This window comes from Aristolochia californica, unplaced genomic scaffold (assembly GCF_029961685.1).
Source record: "Aristolochia californica isolate CCGP_79_NKW_82.1479 unplaced genomic scaffold, dmAriCali1.0.hap1 SCAF_2, whole genome shotgun sequence".
Taxonomy (NCBI): domain Eukaryota; kingdom Viridiplantae; phylum Streptophyta; class Magnoliopsida; order Piperales; family Aristolochiaceae; genus Aristolochia; species Aristolochia californica.
The window spans coordinates 47,424,509-47,431,461 of NW_027181881.1; the positions used below are offsets into that span (position 1 = coordinate 47,424,509).

At 37.7% G+C, this 6,953-nt stretch overlaps 1 pseudogene; it reads left to right on the forward strand.

Moving 5' to 3' along the window:
• The first annotated feature begins 4,603 nt into the window (after nucleotides 1-4,603).
• On the forward strand, nucleotides 4,604-6,243 carry LOC137956185 (aspartic proteinase PCS1-like; annotated as a pseudogene).
• The last annotated feature ends 710 nt before the right edge of the window (nucleotides 6,244-6,953 follow it).

A 6,953-nucleotide genomic window follows, 5' to 3' on the forward strand; every position in this document is an offset into this window, starting at 1 on the left:
TATTTATAATATTGATAGTTTTGATATCTATAAATATACATTATGGGGAAGTTTGGTTAAAGTCCATAACCTTTAGTTTTCTCTCAAATGGTGTCTCTTATTTTTCTCCGTGACCTATATCATGGAATCATGAAAATCAACAGTTGTAATAGTAGATATCCAGTAAAGAAGTAAATACTCCTCTTGATTTTGCAAAATTTAGAAATTCATGAACTTCACAATTGGTATCCTAAGTGAGGTTAGTTTACAATTTTTAATTTTGCAGAGTTGAGTGAGAGTTAAATATTATTATATTTGATATATTTTTGGATTAATCTCGACCTTGTTTTGAATAAATTTTCAACCTAGATGTGAAATAACTTTTTTTTGTTTTTTTGTGATTACGAAGCTAGGCAATCAAAAAGGTTGTTTATAATATAGTTGTAGGTAGGTCACGCCACCAGAAAAAAAAACGAGACCGCGCCCGATCCGAAACGCGTTACTCGTTACTGCAAAAGAAAGAACATGAAATTTGCTCCAGTAATTAATCAATCCGAACAGTGATTTGTCCTCGAGTGTCACGCTGTCACACTTCGACAGGGTCCGAACCATGGACGGGAAGGTCCGTGATCAAGATGGTATGGAAAATGCCGTCAATGTGGCACTAGTCTTCTTTCACAGATCTTTCATTTGTTCTTCTTCCCTTTCTCTACTCCTTTTCTCGTCCTCGTCTGCTTTATAAACCCTGCTCTGCTTCAGTCTGCTCCTCTTCTTCTACCTTTGATTAATTTTATTTGTAATTTCTAAATTTCTACCTTTGTTGATTAGAGATTATTCATTTGTTTGTATTTCTTACTCAGGTCGCAAAGCTACAGGTTCTATTTCTGGGCATGGATGAGAGAAAGCATATCAGAAACCTACCGCAAACATTTACAGTCACTCAAATCAACATAACATCCAAGGTTACTCTTGCCATCTCTCACACCATTAAGTGAGCTTAGTTAAAGAGGAATAAAGTGTTTCCTTGAGTTGGAGAAAAAAAGGGGAATATGTTTTATTTTCGTTTGCTTATCGATCAAATCTATTACTCTGTTTTGCTATTGGTTCCCGATCCTTGCCTTACTTCATTTGCAGTTCTCTACTTTCTTGCTTTGCAAATTCATTCATTATTTAACATAAGCTTCTAATTTGTGGCGTTTGCTCTAATTATTCATCTACTAACGAATTACATTTCAAGTTAGAATCAACCACTTGAGGTGAATTACACTTGATTAGCTTTCAAGAGTTTCACTTTAATAGAAAATTCCTGATTTGAAAATATTATTCACTAAAGAATAGGTTAAATAGAATATTGGTTCTAACCTAATCTTAAAGGCCTGTCATTGAAGATCTATCCTTTTGCTATAAGGTAAGTATGAATTTACCCTAATCTTTTTTTCTTTCTTTTGGTGAAGAGATTAGCTCTATGTTGTTTACTAGTTACAATTTTACTAGTTATATGTTGTTTACTTTAGAAGCATACTCATCCTACACCCCCCTTGCTCTTTCCACTCACTAACCTACTGAACCAGAATATTTCTCTCATTATTCTAGAATGCCAATTGTCCTCCATTAGCATGTGAAGTGGCTTAAGGGGGTCCTCTGTCATTGTTTCAAGTGGATTAAAGTGACATTGAATTGGATCCAAAAACCATTTTAGAAAAGGCTAATTACCTAGTCATTGATTTGCAACTTCTATAACAAGTATTTTTCTTTTCTTTCTTTATTTAAATCTTTGATGTTCCTTAATTTTAAGTCTAAAACTACTTTTACTTTTAATTTTCTGCTTTTCTTTTCTTTTTCTTTACTTCTAATACTTCATATAGATATCTCTTGCTACCAAGAGATTTTTTTATTCATCTACTAAAGCAGTGGGGGTCAAGAAATTTCGAGCCATGGACACAATGAACTAAGCATGAATTTCCCACCAACAAGATGGGGACTTGGAGAGAACAGAGAAAATCCATCAAAAGAACTGGTTGGAATTTTTTAAAGTTCGATTCTCACTCAGGGATATGCATTGATTTGTTGTTGAAGTTGAAACTGGCCATTAGAAAATGAAAAGTTTGACCTATAATGGAGCTTGAATCGACTATGTTAAGTTTTGACCTTTTGCTTTCCATTTTCTAATGTCATGACGTTCATTATTGATCCTTTAGTTATAATATTTTATTCTAAGATGCTATGTTTCATTTATTATTTTTTCTTTACTTTGCTTTTAATCTATTTTTCTCCCTAGAGGATTAAAAATTTCTCTACATGAGGGAATGTACTACAACATTGATGTGGATCATGTTCAAAAATTATCAGTGGCCAATCCATTACCAACTCATCTAAGTTGTAGAAATGGTTACTAAGATTGTCAGCAAAGGGCAATGAAGTGATAAATGAGAAGGAGAAGAAAAACCAAGGCGAGTGAACATGTGAGAACTTCAGCAAAGATTTCTCTATCATCTTTGTCAATGAACATTGCCTTTTTGTGGAGTTATAGTGGCAGCTTCCTGTCTCAACCACTTATTTTTGTGGATTATTTTAATTTGTATTAAATACTTTTATTAATATTTTATGTTAAATTCAATGGTTTAACTAAAAAATGTAGAACATATATAAAAAATGATTGAAAAATACATATATAAATATACAACCTATATAAAATATTTGAAAATTACAAGAAACACTAGAGTCAATAAGGGGGGGCTAGTCCACGATGAAGTGGAATGAATTCTCCCCGCATTACCTAGTTCATCAAATTATGGTGTTAGTGTAGAAAGAATTGAATTGAAGTGAAATTACACCATTTCATTCGCTTAGGCAAAAATGGGAAAAATTTGATTCCTACCTATTTTACGAATCATCCACTTTCCTCGCGTGACTCGCGTTGCTTCTTCCCCCCACCCGAAAGGAAAAAATTATCCTTATTTGCTATTCTCCTCTCCCTCGGCCTTCGTCTCTGATGATTTTTTCCACCCTATTTCTTTCTCTCGTCTTCGCTCTCTCTGTTTTCTCTCGTCATCTCTCGTTTTCGTTCTCTGCTTTCTCCGTTCTCCCCAGTTTCATTCATTCTATCTCTCTCACTGTACAATGCCTAGGGTTTCTGCCATCGGCATTAGCGATTCACTGGATTTTAGGGTTCTTACTGAGTCTATGATGTTTCGGAGAATGGATTGGGATAGGAACCTTGTCGGCGTAGAGCAGCGGAGGGACATTTGTTGCCGTGAGGTCAATCTTCATGCCGTAACTGAATTTCACGGCAATTTTGAAGGTCTCAGAGCCGCCTGGGAAATCTGAAATCGAAGGTCTCTTTCGGGGCAGGGCTCTTCGACGACGACGAAGACTTGTTATTTTTTATTTTTTTCACTTTTTAAAAATTTATTCTAATAACACGTAATTAGTTATTAATTTATACTAAACTTTAATCATGAATTAGTTTAATTATAATAAACTTTAAACCACTGGATTTACATTTTGTGTTAATATATTATTAATTAATAATACATAAATAATGATATTATGTTATTGATAAATTCGTATTTTTTTATTTTGTATTTAAATAGTGAGTTTTAATGTTAAAATATATTTATGTCATTAAAAAATTATTTATTTATTTATTATATTCGTTTATGTTATTTTTAATTTTTTATTTATTTTAAATAATTTATTTTAGTCACATGTAATTAGTATATTAATTTATAATAAATTGTAATTATTAATTGGTTTAATTATCCAATTGCTATAATTAATTAAACCATTAGGTTTATTTATTATATTCTCTTATGTTAATTTTTAATTTTTCTATTAATTTTATATAATTTATTCTTTTAATTTATAATAAACTATAATCATTAAATAATATAATATAGTTGTTCATTAATTAGGATATTAATATATTCTAATACTACACGTTAAATCACTTATAATTGTAGTAACCATGTTTATTTTGGTTAATTATATGTTCTATTTAAGTATATTATAAAAGGTTTCTCATTCTCTTCTTTATATCATATTTTTTATTTTGGGGCACTAACACTAGAATCTATTTTCCAGCCACTTGAACTAGTCTACACTAACACCCAAAAATGAGTTGAAGTTGAATCAATTTATTCCAGTTAAATTCAATTATTCACTTTAATTCAAGTTCATTGTGGACTAACTCCCCATAAGAGGAATGATCTTGTTTAATTGTATCAACTGATCTGGATCGTTGATTTACCTTACTTGCAAAAAGGAAGGAATCCAATTGAGTGGACGGCTGCTATTGAATGTCTAAGCAAAATGGTGAAATTGAAGAGGGTGCGAAGGGAGAGGCCTCTCAAAAGGGCCGTCTTTAGGGTTCTTGAAGTACCATCATTGTTTGCCTTAAAAACTCCATGGCGAGAGTTACACGTCTTCCAGAAGGTGGGGCCCTGAGGCCTCCACATCCTCTACCATTTGGTTCAGGAATCTCCTGTACCGAACCTATCACCAACCTTGACGTGAATGGGCTCCAGAACGAATAGGCCAGGTTCTAATTAACTCAGTGAGTGATTGGTTTCGTCTACGAAATTCCGGTTCCTAATGGTACAGGAAATTCCATCTGACACTGCGTCCGGCTACGCGTTTTCTTGGAGTTTTCCGACACAAATCTTCCTCCTCTGTTTCCTTCCTCACCGAGGCTCTGCTTTTTTTCTTCGAGTCGACCATGAAATCATCGTCTCTGTTACTTGGTTTTCTTTTCTTTCTGTCGACTGTCTGGCTTTCTTCGCAGAGAGTTCTGTTATCGGAGGTAAGCAAGGGGAATGAGAGGGAACGGGGGAGGAACTTCTCGTTGTCGCTTCCTCTGGTTTCTCTTCGCCTTTCGCACCACCCGTCTTATTCTCTTTCTCTATCCTCATCTGCTATGAAGAAACAAGTTCGAGGGTCGAAGATTTCGTATAGGTCTTCTTTCAGATACACGAGGGCGCTTGTTCTGTCTCTCCCTATGGGAACGCCTCCGCAGACGCAGCAGATGGTTCTGGACACGGGAAGCTAGCTTTCGTGGATTCAGTGCCAGAAGAAAAAGAGTCCCTGCTTTGACCCTTCTCTTTCGTCTACTTTTTCGAACCTTCCCTGCAATACCTCTCTCTGCAAACCTCTCGTTCCGGATTTTACCATTCCCACTGATTGTGACCCCAACCTCCTATGTCATTACAGCTACTTCTACGCCGATGGGACTCTTGCGGAAGGAAATCTCATCCGGGAGAAAATCACCTTGTCTTCTTACCAAACCACCCCGCCCATCATCCTCGGCTGCGCACGCGATGCCCACCCTGCCGAAGGCATTTTGGGCATGAACCTCGGCCGACTCTCCTTCGCCTCTCAGGCCGGGATTTCCAAGTTCTCGTACTGTGTTCCGGCTCGCCGGCGCTTAGCCAAAGCGAACGGCGCTTTTTTTCTGGGTGACAACCCGAATTTACGCGGACAGGTCCGTTACGTTAACTTTCTGCGATTCGACAAGCAAACTGAAAAGGGTCCTCTACCTTACCTCGATCAAGCGGCGTACACAGTGGGGATGGTTGGCGTCCGCCTCGGAGGAACCCACTTGAACATCCCCCCGTCAGTCTTTAGGCCGGACGCCGGAGGCGCTGGACAGACGATGGTCGATTCGGGGACGGAGTACACCTTCCTGGTTGAAGGCGCGTACGTAAAAATCAAAGCAGAGGTGGAAAGGGTGGTGGGCAGCCGGTTCAGACCCAAAAGGGGGTACATCTACGCCGGTGGACTAGACACATGTTACGAAGCACAGCCCTCGGAGATTGGACGTCTGGTGGGGGACTTCACGATGGAGTTCGAAGGTGGGGCGGAGCTGTTGGTGGAGAAAGAACGGGCTTGGGTGGATTCCGGCGTTGGGACGGCCTGTTTTAGTGTTGGAAGTTCGCAATTATTAGGCGTTGAGAGTAATATTATCGGAAACTTCCACCAACAAAATTATTGGGTAGAGTTCGATTTGTCCAATTCCAGAGTTGGGATCATCAAAGCAGACTGTAGCAAAGTTGTGTAGCCGAGGAGGAAGATGAAATGGCGTCGAGGATTCCTCTACATCAGGACACAAGTGCCCTTAAAAATAATCAAAATGCTTTCGAAACTTTCCTATTTTTAAGGGTAATTTCCGCTTTTGGATGGTTTCCTATATGAAACCATCTTGATTAACAGCTCAAAATTAATGGAAGTGAATGCCAATGTAAATAACAGAAAGGTTTGTACTTCATTTGTACCTTGTAAAATTAATAGAATTCAGTAATCTTTGTACTGCTTCTTTTTGCATGGCTGTCATATTGAATTCTTTGAACCCTTGCGGAAGGGACCGTATGGCGCTTTATCCGCTGGTTTGTTCTTACAATTGCAATGATTGAATGATGGAGAGTCTGCCAACATCTAGGCTCCACAGTCATTTGTTGAAGTCAAGACTGAAGATGCAGGATGGAATCATTCTGGGTTTGGTGCAGTTCGGCTAGGAAGCAGGTAGCTAGATCATTCTGGGTTTGTTCCATTTGAACGAAATTTCGTTCATTTCTACAAACATGTTTCGCGCAAACAGTTTTTTTATTCGGACATAATTTGCAGCTTGTTTAACATCTGAGATTCTTGCGAAGGTCCTAAGGCATCATATATGTTTTGAAAATTGAGGTAGAATAGAAAGCAGAAAGTTGAAACCCGGGATTAGTGGGAACTGTGATGATGATCAAATCCCCTTTTCTCTTCTGTTCTGAAACTTCTACAGATTCAAAAGAGGCTTTACGTCCCTATATTGCTCCCATTCCTCCCATTTTTAATCCACTTAATGAGGTCTTCCTGACAACGAAAGAATTGCCAGAGAGAGAGAGAGAGGGAAAGAGAGGCAGGCGTGTGAAATGATTGAGGCCATGCGCAGAGATATAGGACGGAAAGAGATGGAACCAGAGATGGAGAAAGATCAAAAG